General features: G+C 28.0%; 1 protein-coding gene across 1 annotated transcript in view; it reads right to left on the reverse strand.

Moving 5' to 3' along the window:
* LOC129906626 (glycogenin-1-like) overlaps nt 1-18870 on the reverse strand; it is a 172535-nt gene that overhangs the window by 70050 nt on the left and 83615 nt on the right. The window lies entirely within an intron of this gene.

Raw genomic sequence — 18870 nt, forward strand, 5'->3', positions numbered from 1 at the left:
GACATTTACATTGTGCCTACATAGTTTTTCAGATACAAATGAAAGATACAACAAACAAAAAAATATACAAAATATTGAAATAACAATTGAAATGGAAGTACCTTGACAAGTTAATATAAAAAAAGTCCTTTTGGTTTGTTGAAGGAATGTCTACAAATAAGGTGTATTTATAAAAGAAAATTTCATTTAAAATACCTTCTTCATAGTTGGTTATTGTGTTTATGTTTGGTATAAAATTGAACAATTGAAAGGAAAAGGAAATGAGATTTTATTTTTATCTTTTTGCAGGATTATAGAACGGAGATTTGCATTTGTTAAGAAAGAAAAAATGAAAGTTCTAACAAATCAATAGAAATAATGTTAGTTTTTATTTTTTATAGTAAAATATCTAAGGACTTTTTGTATGATTTTTGATTTTTATACATATAAGTTTGAGAAAACGATTTCATCTTTAAGATTTGCAACAAAAAAATCTTCTGCTGTTGAAAATCCAAGTTTTAATTGTTCTTTTAATTCAAGTTTTTTTTTCAAAATTTTCTGTGTAGAATCGGTCAATTTTCTTATTAACAGGAGGTTTAAATAACCCAAATGTTAAATTCTTAAGGAACTTTAACCAATTTTAAAAGTAAATTAGCAATTTTTCGTTTGATTTTACAATAATTTTAATACCAAAAACATAGGGTGTATGGGGCAGCCCGTACTTTTACTGAATTGGACTCCAATTAAAAATTTTCGCCTAAATTAAATTTTTCATATACCTGCCAATTTAGGAGAAGTTTAATTTCCAAAAAGGGTGCCGACTATTTTTATTAAAAAAAATCAAGGATAAGTTTTAAAATAAGGTCTATCTTCTCATGAAAAGTAAAAAATTTTAAAAATCCTTCTAATAGAACCGTTTTTTTTTAAATTTCAGATTATCTTCCAAATTAACTAGTTCAATTTTAACGATTTTTTTATGCAAAAATATTTATATTGCCCTAATATAAATCAAAAACCAAATTTTGAAAAAAAAAAATGGTTTTTAGATTTTTAAAAAAATTGAAATTGAATAAAATTTTCGAATACGTGACATTGAATTCTTTAGAAATTTTTGTTTTACGTGTTGATTTATCAAAATTTATTTTTTAATTTTTTTTTTTTCAAAAACTTATTTATAAAAAATTATTTTTTAAAAAAACCGCTCAAACGATTTTGATTTTTTTTTTTAATTCATCTTTATAAAAGAAATTAAACTACTTTTTTTGGAGCTCAATTTAATTTAAGGAAATGTTTTTTTTATATTTTAAGTCTTGAATTTTGGAAATCGATTTGAATATATGTAGATGAAAAGGATTTGGTAAGAGGTCAACCTGAGAAAAAAAAGGTAAAACTTTTAATACTGCTTGAATAAAAATTCATTTCAAAATCAGTAAAAGAAATAAAATGCACGACTGGGTCGCACGTACTTGCTCTTGTAGTTCACAGTATCTTTATCTTAAATATCTATTGGAAATTTAAGATTTTGTAGAAAAAAAAATCAAAAAAAAAAATCAAAAGTTTAAAAATTAAATTAAAAATTTTTTTTTTTTCAAAAATGTTTTTAAAAATATTTTTTTTTAACATTTTATACCTAATGATCTCTGTAAATTTTAAATAAAATAACTAATGCTTTGATAAAATATATGAACTTAAAAAATATGTCAATTTTCGAAAAACGGCAACGCCATATTTCCATTCTCCGCATTTTTTGAGAAAAACTAAAAACGCAGTTTTGTTGGAATCAATAAGAGTATTCCGCACACCAAATTTGATCAAAATCGTTAGAGCCGTTTTCGAGAAATTTGCAATACCTCGAAAACGTTATATGGGAGGTATCCGTTAAAATGGAGATATTAAAACAATAAAAAAAACGGGTCTAGGGAATTACGTAAAAATCATCTGTACCAAGTTTCAAGCAAATCCATCCATCCGTTTAGGCCATCCTATCTATAGAGCAAGTAAAAATATTCGGTATCATTAGATATTAAAAAAAATGTTCTTATAGCTTTCATGCCAAAGTCAAATTTTGTTTGTCAAATTTCAAAAATGTAACATTTTCTGTTGTGTAGTAGTTTCCTTTGACTGAAAAGGATAGGTTTCTTGAAAATGATTCAAGGTTTTCAGTTTTTATAGATTCAACTCATACAAAATTAATTTTCTTAACGAAATTTGTCGTTTAAAAATGTTTAAAATTAATTTTCGCTAAAATTCTAACCCAAAATCAATCTGCAATTATGCACCATTTTTTTTTTATTTTTTTTCGAAAATTACAAAAATATAGTCATTTAAGTTTTTCAAATTGATTCAAGATTTGGATTTTTTTTTTTGAAAATCCAAAACCAATTGACTTGGAATTTCATTTGTGAATATAGCTTAAAGAGACCTTTCTTTTGATGTCTCACTCTATGTAATTGAAAGAAAGTTTTTAAAATCCAATTTGTTTCGGCAAGAGGTTAACCTTGGAATTTTGTATCCAAAAAACTAAAAAAAAATGCATTTTTTTAAAATTACATAAAATCAGATTTGTAATTTTATACATGAATAGAGTTTAAAAAGACATTATATCAGAACCTACATTTTTATCTTAACTTACTTAAAAGTTGATATAATTAAATTTTCATTTTTTAACAAATTAGCATACATACATACGTAACTCTATTTAACGCATATTCAAAATTTTTTTTTTGTTCGAAAATGTCTTTAAATTTCTAAAAATCTTCAAATGAGATTTTCTCAAATTTATTCAATAATTTTCAATTTCACACAAAAAAAAATGAATTACTCTCGATAATCTATTCAGCAATTTAACTGATGAGCTACTTTTTTGTGAAATAAGCTATAAAATATAGCCATAAGAAAATTTCAACATCGTCATCATCATCATAACCTCATTAATAACTCAATTTTGACTGCCTTAAGTGATAAACCATGAAAATGCTTATGCAGAGTAGAAGATTTCATTTTAATGTATGTAAATTTGCGTTAGATAGAACACCTTATCTGCTTATATTTTTTATTTTTTTTTACTATCCCTATTCTAAAACACACTACGTCCTTATCATTGAATGAATAAGCCCAGGAAAAAAAAAAATTCAATTAAAATATTCAACAAGTCGTCGTATTAGCTTCCATACGCAAAATCGTAAATTTCTATTAAAAAAAAAGAAAAGAAGTGTGCCCCCAAGCGGAAAGGCATCTTACCGGATAAGCAGCTTCTCACACTTTACCTCAATAAAATAAATCTTTAACCTGCAGAACACAGATAATTGTGAGACAAAGTTTTACATTAGTACTTAAATTAGCTGATTGCTATTTGATAAGCCTTTTTGTTCATAAAATTGCTTCAAATTTTCAAATTTGTAATTTTTTAAGATTTTTTAAAAATTATGGTACCTTCCGCTACTTTCTACTACTATTTGTAATAATTTCTACTTACATTTATAAAATTTTACACTACTTTTCTACACTTGATTTTTAACTATACCAGTCTAATATTTTAAACACATTCCATTACTCTCTTCATTACTTCTAGTACTTTTCAATGCTTTTTACTACTATTTCCACTACTTTCTGCTACTATTTCTACTACTAATTCTTTCAAATGTTGCAAAAAAAAACTTAAACTAACTTTAAATGTTTTTCAAATAAATTTATTTCCCTTAACACACAAAAAGGATCATCATAACTTTAATTAGCTATGCAAATCACATGCGACTATTTTTTGAACCATGACACCTCCAAGTCTCAATCCCTTAACTTCTACCACTCAATGTTGTCCGTGATGTGGATCTAACTCACTAACTGTAACAAGTTAGCGTGCTTCAAAAAACAAAACAAAAAAAAAGACTTTAAGATAATAATATATTCTTAAATCGCAAAGGACACAGAGAATAAGGTCGTCTTTATCTAAATAATATGGAAATTTTCTACCTCGTCCCTGAAAAAGGATAACAATTGTTTGCTTCAGGATTTTCTTTTCCATTTTTTTTTTTCACTCTCTTTTTTTTATCCTTGAAGGTATTTGATATTTCAAAACAAAACGTTCTTCGTGATTTACACAACACGAAAAAAAAAACCGACGTATTTGGTATTTGCGTTCTCTCGTTACCTTCATTCGACGTGGTTTTTAAAATCCTTATTTTTATCGCTTTATATGTCTCTTCAAAAAATCATGTGCAGATGCTGAAGAAAGAATAAAAAAATTCCCACAAAATGGGATCTATAGAGTAGCAGTGAGATGTCGATGTTGAACTTCTGATGCGAAACCGGAAGCCGGAGGCCACCTACTCGGTTTTGTCATGCATTGTGGAGTTCTATTACGAAAATTTTTCGTATTCCAGACGAATTCTTCGTTTTGTATTTTATACAAATTGGAACATACATTCTGTAAAAAAAAATATGGAAAAAATGTTTCAAGGTATTTTTCTTTTTTTGCGAGTGAGTAAATTGGGCGCCATTCCATATAGTGGGAATTACAGAAGCTAAAAACTTCATGCTGAAAAAAAAGGTGAGAGTTCTATTGTTTACATACGTTTAACTGAGTAACCTTTATAAAATTTTGTAGGCAATTGTTAGGAAAACGCAGACAAAAAACGACTCCGTCAGAGAGTAAAGTAAGAGAAAGTTAAACTAAGGATAAACTAAATACACGACTTGGTCGCACGTTGCTACTTTTTGTAGTTCAAAGTACCTTTATACTATAGCTATTCATTTAAAATAAAAAGCTTTTAAAAATATGAGTACACAAATAATTGTTAAAAATAAATATACCTATGTCCATTAATTTTGAATGACATCGATTAAGCGTTAAATAAAATCACAAAAGGACGAAAACGTATCCATTGTTCGAATCTTTTGGTAAAACTAAGAACTATGTTTTTTTTAAGAAGAGCTGATAACATTACGTACATTTTAATCAAAATCCTTAAAGCTATTTTTGAGAAGATACAATACCTTATAAACGTAGGTAAATATTTTGTTTGATTTTTTTTTTAATTCAATTTTTTACCAACGATCGCTTTGAATAGAAAGTCAAGTATTTTTTTATTCAAATACATCGTTTCGATGCGTAAATTTGTTGCATATTTTTGGGATGGAATTATTTAAATAGGTAGTTTAAAAATTGACAAAAAAATGCAATTTAGTCAATACATTTTGGAGAAGTATAAAGCCAATTTATACCAATTTATGTATAATTTTTTTTAAGAAAATTTTGTATGTAAAATTCGATATTTTGTGTATTCGAATATTTTTCATTCGACAAAAGCATATGAGATAACTTTGTATAGGTACTGTTTAATTTTTTGAATCAATTTTGATATATTTCATATTTCCTTGATCTATAAAAAAAAATAATAATAAATAAGATGAACGACGGAATCGCATGAACTAGCGATTAAGAGTATCTACTATTTAAGAGTACATTCATTTAAGCTAACAATTGGAAATATGTTTTTTTTTTGGATTCCTCGTCTTTCCAAATAGCAGAATGATTTGAACAAAAAAAAATTCACAAAAAATTATTGAGACATTTTAGTTTCCCAAGTAAAAATGGAACTCCGCCGAACCACCGCTGCACTATGTCCGCAACACTTTTTTACCGAAACACCCACGCTACACCACGTCCACAGCGTTTCATTTTGAAAGAATGAAGAAATATGAAAAAACTAAATTGCTGTACCACCGCCGCACAGTGGGGCAGAATAGGTCGATTTGTGATATTAATTACTTCTACTAATAATAAGACATTTTTTGTCACTTTATTTGGTTTTGTTACTAAAGTTAACAGACTTCTTGAATTTTATGAACTTTTTTCCATTAAAATTTTTATTTTTCTCCAAGAAATTAAGTAAGATGACAAAATATTAATACATTTGAAAAAAAAACTATAATTTTGAATTATGTTTTTTTTTTGTTTAAAAAGTGAACTTTATTTTAAGAAATAGTTCTTCAGTTTAACCTAAGAAAAGAATTGTATGGGAAGGGGGCTGTATCACCCCTCGTTCCGGTGGGAGGGGCAATTTTCTGAAAATTTGACCTTAAATAAAAAAAAAATATATAAAAATCAAGAAAAATACATAGAATACTGTGCAATAGCTTTTTTGAAAGCTTATTTCCATTCTTTCAAATGAATCGTTTATTTCAGAAACAGCATAAGTCCACTTTTTCCAAAAAATTTTTTTTTTGGAAATTTCTCATTTTTCATCTTCTGAAAAAAAAATTAAGTATGTCAGACCCCCCAAAATATGAAAACTGAAAGAAAAGGGTTCAAAATATATGGAAAATTTTCACCCGGTGACAACATTTTTGACTGTTAAATACATGACTTTTTACCAGTTTTAAATTATTTTGGCAGCAATCTTGACACGCACCCCCTTTTGTTATATATCTATAAAAAGGTAAAGAATTACTCTATCTATATCTATTAAATTCATTAAAATTGTACTCAGGATTCAAAAGTTATAGCCAGATTTCTGGTGGTGGCAGCATTTTTAACTCTTGAATAATATGACATTTTACCAGTTTTAAATTTTTTTGGCAAACATCATGACACGCAAGCCTTCAAGTTATACATTTATAAAAAGGTAAAGATTTGCTCTATCTACTGCTACTTAATTTATTAAAATCGAAAGTAGGGTTCAAAAACTATAGCTAAATAAAAACAAAAGTTTTACCACAAAAATTTCGTTTATTTCAGAAACGACATAAGTCCACCGACTTAAAAGGCTTAAAAACCCGCAAAGACCTCAAAAAAAAGTTTATATTTTAAAGGTTCCTAAATGCATCTTAGGCTAGATTATAACTCGGCATACTCTAAATTTAAAGTGTTGTGGAATTTTAAGTAAAAAACAGTTTTTTGTTGCTCCTGAAAAGTTTATGCTCATGGACTTATGTCATTTCTGAAATAAACGATTCAAATGCTTTTTGATTTAAGTAGTTTTCGCGAATACTTTTTGTGAAATATATTTTCAAAGTCAAAACTTTGAAAAAAATTGTCAAATTTGATGTTCAAGTTATTTTTTTTTTTTTTTCAAATTTGCTTTGTTAGGTGGGACTTTTTTAAAAAAACTTTATAGCCGCATCAATTTTAATTGGAAAAAAATTAATAATAAATTAAATTAAAAAATATTTTAATAAAAAAAAAAAAAAAAAAAACAAAAGCACTAACTTTAGGGTCAATGTGGGTAAATGTAAACAGGGGTAAATGAAAACATGGCTCATAACAAGCTTCAGTTAAATCTCTTTGATGCATACATAAGTACAAATCGCGGACGCATGTATCTTTTAACTTATACGTCAAGCTCATTGCTGTCAAGAGAGAATTCATTCCACGAGCGTATTTTCCGTGAAAGATAATTTTTTAAAGTGCCAAACAAGTCGTTAGTCTTTCAGAAAAATTAAATATTTTTGCAGATTCAATTAAGTCAGTATAATTTGCAAATACTTTTTTGGTTTTAATTTTGATGTAGATTCTATGTGATACAAGCAAATTTTAAAATACAGGACATTTATGTCGATTTGCATGTGTTTACATTTACCCCAGAATATTTTTCATAATGGGTAAATGTAAACAACGTATTCTGGGGGTAAATATAAACATATAATTTTGCTGAAATTATTGGTTTTAATAAAAATAACGTATTTTAAGTCAATTACTATTGCTAAAGTGCCGCGGAGTCACATTTTAAAGTAGCCAACACCATCATTTTCAGTGGATGATGTTGCAAAATCGGTCTCTGACGTAAAAAAACAAAAAATCTGACGTTCGGAGCTGCTCAGGATGCATATTGGGCGCCTATATAAAGAATCAAAGGAAGAAAACAAAAACTTTTATTGGAATTTGAAAAAGTTTTTGTCAAATACCTTCTTGAACGTTTTTCAAGTTGTTATCCATATGATAAAGGGGAAATTCTAAATTTTAAACCACCGTTTACATTTACCCCAAATTTGTAAAAAAACACAAACATGGTGGGGTATTTGTAAACATGCCATATTTGACAGTAATGTAAACAATTTGGGAAATATTTGTTTATATTTATAAAGAAGAAGTGCCATCATTTCATATTTGCATTTGAAGATACCATTCAAGTTGTTCCGTGAAAACATATAAAAATCTAAAGTCGGAAGAAAAAAAAGACATGAAATTGTTTACATTTACCCACATTGACCCTATAAAACAAATCACCCTGTTTCACGAAACTTCTTATAATAAAATAAAAAAAAAAAACAACTTTTAGAAAGAAAAAAAAACATTGTTTATAAGTAATCAGTCAATCAATCAAAAAAGAATGATTTTGTAATTTATTTTAATAAAAACAAAAATGCACTTTCTTTAAAACAACCGTTTTTTGAAGTTCAAAATTTCATTAAAAATATTTTAGGCAAATATTTAGCAAAAGTGTTTATATGGGCTTATAGAGAAATTGCTTATCATGCTTTCTCCATTTTTAGACTTGCTAAATATTTGCCTAAACAGAAGATTTTGAGAAAAAACTTTAAGATGCATTTCAAAAAATTCATTATTATTTTCTCATTCAATTTTTAAACATAAGAAATTTTTAAAAATTTTTTACATACTTTTTTTATATTTTTCTTTAAAAATTCAATTTCTATTTTTACTCGTATTTTGGCACGTTGCGTATGGAGCTGCTTTTTTGACAAAGTTTATGAGCTCGAACTGACGGATTTCTATGTATTTTTGGTCAGTTCCGGCTTGAGAAAAGTACTTTGAAAAGATTTAACAAGATAGAAAATGACAAGCATCGAATATAAAAACATAACATTACATTGTATAACATTACTTATTTGTAATTTTTATATCAGTTGTGTTCTTGTTTAGAGAAAGTAAAATATTACGTATACGCCGCAGTGACCCACAAACTTTTTGATTTGTCAATTAAGTTACCTGCCCTGGCAAATTTCATTTTAACAAAATATAGACGTAAATAAATTCATGCAAAATGCTGAGTCTAATCTAAGGGATTCGGGGGAAAATATGCTAAGTGTTTAAAAAAATGTCACTAAACTAATGGAAAAAAAAAATAATAAAAAAGATTTCCGGGACTCGTAAAACCGCACCAATAACCGCACCTTTTTATTAATTTTATACATTTTGTATTAAACTCTCTAGGTCACTTTTCAAATGCTTAACCCTCTACTGCATACGAAGCCAAATATGGTTTTGTCTGTTTGTATGCACTTTTCTCTTCTCTGTCACAAAAAAATGGTAAAGATTAAATACAATCCTCTTCTTTGTGTTTCTGAGAACCCATAGAGATAGTTTTTTCGTGTGTCCGACACAAAATAAAGGTGTATTTTATGATCACAGGTGAGTCGATCAGTCGTGTGCATTGAAATCGAAAGTGTAGAATATATTCATACTTTAAGTGTTAATTACTGCGTTTGTTTGGAAAGAAAAGTGGAATTAAAAATTTATTTTTGATCGATTGTCTTATTACGTATGCTATGAACCAATTTTTATTGAAAAAAAATTATTGGCCTGGTCTTGGGAGGGCAAAAAGTACGGAAGCCATATTTGGCTTCGTATGCACAATTTGTTAAATTTTTTTGTTGAAAAATTTTGTTCCTTTACATTTTATTTTGCTTGGAAGCTATGTTTTACTTCAGAAATGGAGCCCCTTCGCTTTTAGAGATATTTTTTTATGTTAACCCCATTTCCAAGGGCGTAACCACAAAAAATTAAGGGGGACGGAGGCTCACCTATAATATTTCTCAATCATTTTATTACTTTTAAGTTTTTTTAAGATCTGGGAGTAGGTGAAAATGTTGGAGCAAGACTTACTTTGACAATGGAAAGAGTGTGAACCAGAAAAAATATATATAACGGAAAAAACAAATTGCTTTTCTCGGTTCCATGGCTTAAAATGAGCCAAATTTGAATTAATTCTTAACCTTTTGTAATGCAATGTATTTATTTTACTTTATTTTGTTTTTAAATGATAAATATTTATCTCTTGATATTTTTAATTTTATTCTTTACATAATCTAAATAAATAGAATTAGTAAAATTTCTTACCCCTTAATGCATACGAAGCCAAATTTGGCTTATAAACAAATTTTTTAAACAAATTAATTTAAACAAATTTTTCTAATGAAAACCGTTTTGAAACAACCAAAGAACCCATGTAAAGCATTTTTTAATTTTTTCGTCCGCTAATATTAATTCATGCAGTAGAGGGTTAAAAATTCAAAAAAAAAAAAAAAAAAAATATCATACAGGATGCATTACCAGATATCTCAGTAGGTAGATGTTCTATAACATAAAGAACTGCGGGTTATTCCAATGATCAAATCACCTACCAAATCAAAAATAAGCTATAATCGAAAGAAGGCACGCATTTTATTTATCTTGGACGTGGGCACGTTTATTAAGAAAAAGTTCGAGTGAATAAGCTCAAAGTTCAGTAATAATTTTAGTTAAATAAATGAATCAAGAAAAAGAACTATATTATTATCATTAATGTGTCTAGCCTTAGCATGTGTCTTAATTAATAACTTGGTTTTCTCTATCAAAATCAAATTAGTATAATATTTTAATTAAAATTATAACAACAATTAGTTTATGAAGAAAAAAAAACAAAAAAAAAAACTTATAAGAATTATCTAACTAGTTTGTAGTTTATGCCAAATTAATATTTTTAAGAAGATTAGATTTATCTACAAATGCTAACAACACCAACAATTAACGATTGAGACTGTGATTAATATTTGCCAATTCCAATTATTCTATTTATAGTTTTCTTTGTTTTTTGCAAATAGTATTGATTTTCTAATATTAAAGGAATTTAAAAAAAAAAAATGTGGACTTTAAAAAAGTTCGCTTTATAAATAGTTTTTTATAAGACCGGGAGATGTAGAGAGAGATAAACTAGTGGTAGTCAACAATTATTTGGAAACTTAAACGTGAACATTTGACACGTGATGACGCCGATATACGATCATAAAGATAAAACGTGAAAGTAAGGAATTAACTTCAAGTGTTCAAATTTTTCACGTAGATTGTTATCTTATTTATGTACCTATTAGATCAATAAATGATACATCAAATTAATACAATCTTCTTAGTTTCCGAAAAATAAGCAACCACAAAACTGTTGTCAAGTGTAAGCAGTGTTTTAAAAGAGTGATACAACTTCTGGTGTTATAGAGATCAAAGTTTATTAAAGGAACCGATAAAATGAGAAAAGATATTGGGATCAAAAATGTTTTCATGAAATGAATGAACAGTGATAATAATTTACCTTGATAAGATTGACATTTAAACTTGCAGTATAAGAACCTAAGGTTTGAGTTTTAGATTCGTTAAAAAAAGAATTTAATCAAACAGTATATATCCGATGGTAGATCCATACAATTCTTTATCTAAAATTATGTATTCTAACAAAGTGCAGATAAATCTTTTTTATACAAATGTATCACTTTTTCTTTATAAAATCAAAAGCTTAGTTTCTTGTTCCTGATTTCAAAGGCAAGGATATTAGATAAGTACTTAAAATCCACTACTGAATAGTACTTCCTTGCTCTTATAATTGTTATACACAAACTTTGACAAAAAAAAAAAAAAAAAATGCAAGACTGGGTCGCACGTACTTGCTCTTGCAGTTCAAAACACTTTTGTAGTAGTTTACTTCTAGATTTTAAAAGAGCTACCTTAATATAAATTTTAAAGAAATTTTGTTGATGTTGGGAAAGAGCCGACATTTAGTACAAAATTTTGTTAAATGAAAAAAAAGAATGTATTGTTATTTGACTTTTTTGAGAAAAACTAAAAATGCAGTTTCATTGCAATTGCTTTCATTATTGCGATTAATCAAAATCGTTAGAGCCGTTTATGAGATATTTGGTATAGCTTGACAAATTTGTATGGGAAGTACACTATCTAAGTGAGATATAAAAAAAAAAATCATGTAAGCAATTCACACGTGCTAGAAGTGAAATCTTAAAAATTATTTTTCTTGCAAAAAATAAAAAATCGAAAAAAATTACCTTTTTTTTATTTCATCGCCTTTAAATCCTTATCTTTTATATGACACCCTAATAAATAAAATAATCATAAATTTTATATCATCTGAAAGCTTATTATTTCACCTTTTATATGACTTTTCAATCATGTTTCTATGATGCCTACAAAAAAAGTAAGAATTTTGTAAAGCCAACCATCTCGAAATTTAAAACTGAGATTACGGTACATCCTACACTGGTGGCTGGTCATCGGCAACAGATCTCCACACGTGTTTTGAGGTATTTTCATGTTTTTAAATTTAAGATTTTTAAACTTGTAGATCACGTAAAGTTATGTGTGATATATCAAATGAAAGTTAATATTATCAGGATGGGTATTAAACTTTAATCAAACTGTCATGTGCCCAAGATCAAAAGATAAAACGTAAATGGGAAAAAGAACATCTTTTTACCGTTATCTCAGGATTTTGAATATTAAATTAAATTAAATTTTGCATAATTACAGTTTATTTAATTACCTATCTACCATTACCATTCATCTATCTATTAAAACAAAAAAGTTATAATCAATTGACTTTTCGTGTCGCTTTTTCGTTTCATCTTGTTTCAAATCACTACGATACTAAAGAAGTTTTCACTTTAAAAACAAAACAAAAAACTACTTTCAGAATTCCATAAAAATCATCTGTAACAAATTTGAAGAAAATCCGTTCACCTGTTTAGGCTGTGGAAATGTTTACAGATGGACGCACTGAAGCACTGACGGAATTGCGAGACCCACTTTTTTGGAGTTCTCCATCATCGTAATGTTGGTTTTGATTAAAACCTCAAATTATTTTTGAAGAAACTCGGGACGTATAATTGTCCCGTATTTTGTAATTTGTCTCGTGATTGTCCCGTATTTCTCTGGTTTTTTTAATCAAAATTTTAAATACTTTGTACGGAAAACAAGAAAACAATGGATTTGAAATAAAAGTTTTTAAAATTTTTCTTCAATTATTCAGTTCCAGCTTGTGTTTGTCAGGTTGACAATCTACAACAGAAAAAGTTTTTTTTTCGAATAATGAACATGTGGCAGAGTAACAAAATCAGCTTAATTTCATTTATTTTAAGAACAAGCTTAAAGTTGAATTAAAGATTACACAATTTCAAAATCATTTAAAATTAAATTAAAGCCTTTAAAAAACAGCTCTTTTTTTAGAAATTAACAGTTTAAACAGTTATAAGCCTGTTTTCTTGATTTCTGACTTCCTCGTTTACGATTAAACGATTTCAACAAAAAATAATGCCATAAAATCGTTAAAGAAATCTTGATATCAATGTTAGGAAAAATCAAATCTCATTTTTTTTTTAAGAATTGGCATTTTCAAAACGATTCCACAAATTTTTAATCTGTCTCGGATCTCGGTCCTAGAAATACGGTCACCGTACTATAGACCAAGTAAAAAATCATTGAAAACGTAGGTACCCAAAATGAACAGAATCTATACATAATTAGATTTATTTTATTACCATATTCTAACCAACTCTGAGTAGCGAATATGTGCAATTAATATCGGCATGCTTATACAACCAAATCAGCAAACACTTAAAGATATAATTTGTTTTGGAATTCATTGAATATAAATACCAGTGATGCCATCGAAAGATTATCTCCAACTTGGTTCTATAATTATACCTAATACGATAGCTGCCATCAAAGGTGTATAAAAAGGCAAAAACCTTAACATTAGTTTCAAAAGCTAAAACAAACTTCATAATAAAAAAAAAAACAGCACATCATCAAATGTCGGACTTAAATCCTCTTTTCTCCAGATCTTACTTATTTTATCATGATTTAAGTATATTTGCCTTGCAATTATCTTTGATGATGAGTTACCAAGCTAGAAAATAATATTTTGTGGCTTTTAGTTCAAAGTACAAAACCAACTGATGTATATCAAAGTTAATTTTGTAGTAAAAAGACAATACCTCTTCTTATCGCTAATTCGCATTTAATTTGCGAAATTCATTATTTTTTTTTTTTCATTTTCCTTATATTCTACAGATGTTTGAAGAATTTTATGAATCTGAATCTGAATCTCTTTTAGAAGAAATATGGTTCTAGACTTTCATCACATTTCACTGTACAAAAAAAAAAATGATTAGAAATTTTAAAACATAAAATTATATGCTTAATCATAACTCAGCCTCGTGCACTGCGGACTTCATCTGGCTTAGGTATACCTAATCAACGGTATAATTTAACGTCATTGATATTGACCTTAGGTATTATTTTTTAGCAATTTTTGATGAGCCTTGAATTTTATTGAATGAAATTTTGATAATGAAAATTCAAATTTCTTATCTAAATTTGTACCACTTTGTTGCGTTTTTAAGAGCGACCGTAAATTCTAATATATGCGTCTTGAGACTTTGTGACATTATGATCTATAGCAGGTCCAATAGTAGGGTATTGGGTTTAATGCACTTTTTAAGCATCGCTATAATAATAATAATCCTGTTTTTAGTGCTAGCTGAATCTGATGAAACCCAATTTAATATTATTTGATACTTTTTGCAAAAACCAAAAAAAAATCAATTTCTCTCTTAATACACGGAGAAAAAAAAACACCTAAAAACAAGCGGATTCCACATTAAATTAAGCGGATTTCTGCATGGGTTTTTGCCAAGATGACTTCCGTCTTAAATTAAGTGGGCAAATCTTCTTTATTTCTTGAGTGCGCAAATTTAAAAAAATATTCGACTTAATTTAATAGGCAAATAATCTTATTTTTATGTGGAAAAATTTTAACTAGTGTAACTATAATTTACAATTTTTTTATTTTCAGTCGGTTTTTAAGATGAAAATTCACATTGAAATGAAATGAAGTTCACCTTAAAAATTAACAGAATTAAAGTGGAGTCTACTTCTTTAAAGCGAAAATCATATAGTTTTAAGAGGGTGGGATTTAAGGTCGGCATCATCTTATTTTAAGTGAACCTTTTTTTTCGTGTATAAAAATTTATGAAAAAAAAATGAATTTTTAGATTGATTTGTACAAAATTCAGAACAAAATTAAACGCAACAGTTTAATTAGGTTACACACTCAAATTAAAGGTGTAAACGCAATAATGAAATTTTTTTTTAAAGAAAATTATAGAATTTTTCTAGAAATTCTAACATTTTTGTATAAGAATATTTATATATTTGGAGAAGGTAGGTATGCACATATTTTTGATAAGAGTTTTTTTTTTAAGACTTCTATAAAAAAAAAAATCAAAAAATAGGGTTTTCCCAAACAAAAATAAGTTATCTAAGAGATGAGATAGATGAGATAATTCAAACCAATTGCTTATTTCGATGTTTTTTAAATTTGTTCTTATTTCTACAAAAATAACGAAAACTTAATTCCGAAAAAAGTAGGTGCATGTACCTTTTATATGCAAGTATATTTTGTTATTTTTATAACACAAAATATTGTGTTATGTTCTAATTTGTCTTCACAAATGGCTGTACACTATTAAGCAAGATTTAAAAATGTAAGATTTTTTTTTGAAGTTATACTTCTTATGGGAGGGTGGGTATGAAAATTTACTTTTTGACAAGAATGTCAAAGGGATTATGACGCGATCACCCTGGGTAGCAGGGCTGTCGTTTCACCTTTAGAGTACGCAGTACTTTAGTATTTAAAAATGCAGTACGCCACAGTACGGCAAACATAAAACACACAACACGTAGCAAGTTACATGTTTCATGTGGCAAGTTGTATGTGGCAAGTTGTATGTGGCAAGTTGCATGTGGCAAGTTGCATGTGGCAAGTTGCCAGGGTTGCAAAAAGCTAACATTTCAGCTCAGCTCAAATTTGAGCTAGGTACCATAGCTTAGCTCATTTGAGCTGAGCTGAAAGTGAGCTGAGCTGAAAGTGAGCGCCCCAACTTCCAACGCCTATATCTCGGAATTTTGAAAAAAATGAAAAAAAATTTTTTGATGCCAAAAGGTAGCGGGGACTCTAACCTACATTTGGGTACAACTTCCATCCCTGTAGGTACACGCGTTCTCAAACCAGGAGAACTTAAAGGTGAAAAAAAAGTTAAGCCCGATTCTGAAAAAAAAGGCATGATGTGGCGGTTTAACATGGAAGGCGATTTTTTAAAAATCTGATAATGTGCAAAGCGTAGGCCCATGACACAAGCTATCATTTGGCACCACTCCCAAAAATTGCTCTCAAGCGGTTTAGCTTCCAGGAGCGTTCAAAGATTCGGGGATTTTTCGAAAAAAAAATTTACCCCAACTTTCAAACGCGATTTTCTCGGAATTTTGAAAAAAGTCGTAAAACCGGATTGTACCTGATTTTTTTTATGATTAAAAAAGAAATATTTTACTAAAAAAATAGAAATATATTTACTATTAACCCTAGAAAGATAATCTACGTCTGTAAGACGTATGGCGTGTAAAGAACTGTTTTATCTAATTCAATTCAAATTTCTGGGCTTTTGTTAAATTGATTTGATTTATTATATCACTTCTTTAAAATAATCTAAGTAATGAGTTAAATAAATATGACAAAAAGTGTTAACATAAGACCAAAAATCTTTTTTAGAATCATACGTCTCTGAGACGTATATTATGATTATCTTTCTAGGGTTAAAAAAACCAAGAGAAAGATCACGAAAAATTATCTGTTTTATTTATAAAAATATCCATGTGTTAAAATAATTCCATTAATAACTAGAACCAAACATCTTGAGCTATGGTGTTTTATAAAAGTTTAAAATATCTTCATATTTCATTATACTTTCCAAATAAAAATCAATGTATCCTCTCACCCATCACAGCTCAGCTCACTTTACTTTAGCTCACCCAACAGCTCAGCTCAACCATCAGCTCAGCTGACTTTCAGCTCAGCTCATTGAGCTGAGCTATGGTACATAGCTCAAAAGTCAGCTAGCTCAAAATTTGAGCTGAGCTGTGAGCTGAGCTCATTTACTTTTGAGCTTTGTAGCAACTCTGCAAGTTCCATATTGCTACTACTAGTGCTGAAGCACACACAATTCTCATAAAATAACCATATCGCACATTTTATGCTCAATTCATTTAGTTTCGTCAAGCGTATACCGTACGTTCTGAACCGCACAACATGTGTAAATTTCACAGAATAAATTGAAAACTACATGGACGCAAGGAGGATGAAAGAATTAATTTATTGTTCACTTGATAAAAATGTAAAAAAACGATGTGTGGATTAATTAATTTAATAATAGAAATTAAAAATATCAAATGAAATTCATTTACATATACTGAATGAGAAGTATAACTTCAGTCGCGTGTACATGTGTACACACACTCTTTTTTTTTAATTTTTTTTTGTGCTGCTAAAAAAAAATTTAATTTGATGAATGGAATAACATTTTTACTCATCTCCAATTTCTTATTGAACATTGAATTAACACAAAAACACATTCTAAAAATAACGCCTGATGCTCTGCCATTTTCCCTAGACCTGAAGAAATCAATCTTGACATTGTCATCAATAGAACTTAAGATATAAGCTTTTTTAAATAACCTTGGAGAGTTCTGAATTAAAAAAAAAAAAACAGAAAACTCTCCAACACAAAGCGGCTTAAGAAAATTAAACTTTTTCAAAATTGGTACAAGTATGACAGGTATAAGGTCATACTTGTACCAATTTTGAAAAAGTTTAATTTTCTTGAAAAAGGCTATTGCGATTTTTGATACAAAATATAGGTGAAGATAAGTTTCATCTTTTCACGAAAAAAGATTTTTTTACTTGAATCTCTAAAAAGATTTTTTTACATGAATCTCTAAAGACTTTTTTAAATTTTCGTGCATTGGTACAGCGAACAGGAAGTGCACTTTTTAAACTTCAAATTGAAATAGAAAATGACTGAGAGGAGCTACAAAATTAATTTTTGCGCAACAAATTTTGTTTTGCAAAGCTACAATTTCTTGAAAAGAAAAAAAATTGAAAATTCAACTTTTTTGAAAATTTTGACCGTTACATATAAAATTGAGTCTTATTTTAGCGGAATATTGAATAACAAAAAAACTAATCGAGCTACAAAATCGAGGTTGTGATTTTTTAAAAAAGTCTCCACTGGCCTCATCAAACCGGAAGTGCACTTCTGAAACTTTAAGTTTAAATAAAAAATGACTGGGTGAAGCTACAAAATTAATTAATTAATTAATTCAATTAGCTACAATTTTGGGCATTAAAAAAATATTAATTTTCCTACTTTCGTGCGCTAACTTCAGTCTTATTTTAGCGGAATTTTGAATAACAAAAAAACTGTTCAAGCTAGAAGAACCAAGTTTATGTAATTTAAAAGCATTTAAAAAGCTACAAATTTGGAGGTGAACTAAATTCATTAATTTTAATCATTTCAGATTTTGTCCGCTAACTTCAGACTTATTTTAGCGGAAAACTCAATAACTCAAAAACTATGCGATCTACAAATTTTTGGTTTGCGCAACAAATTAGCATTTAATTAGCTACAATTAATGAGATACATTTTTTTTTTGTTCCGCCACAAAGTGTCCGCCAAAGTAAGGGACGTGACAGACAATAAAAAGTCACTTTTTTCGCAACTCGTTATAGAGTTTTTATTTCACAATATTTCTGAACAAAAACATCCAAATTTTAGTTGAAATCCATTTTATTGCCTTAGCGCATCTGAAAATTCAAAAAAATATTTGCTTAAATTTGTTTAAAGATAAATAAAATGTTAGACTCAGGAGTAAATATAAATATATAAAAATATTTTTATTGTATTTAACATTTGGAAAAAAATTTAAGTAAACAATCTTAGAAAAAAATAACATAAAAAATATTATTGTAGCTTTACTGTATTGTTTTTTTCTTAGAAAAA

The sequence above is a fragment of the Episyrphus balteatus genome, chromosome 1 (assembly GCF_945859705.1).
Source record: "Episyrphus balteatus chromosome 1, idEpiBalt1.1, whole genome shotgun sequence".
NCBI lineage: Eukaryota > Metazoa > Arthropoda > Insecta > Diptera > Syrphidae > Episyrphus > Episyrphus balteatus.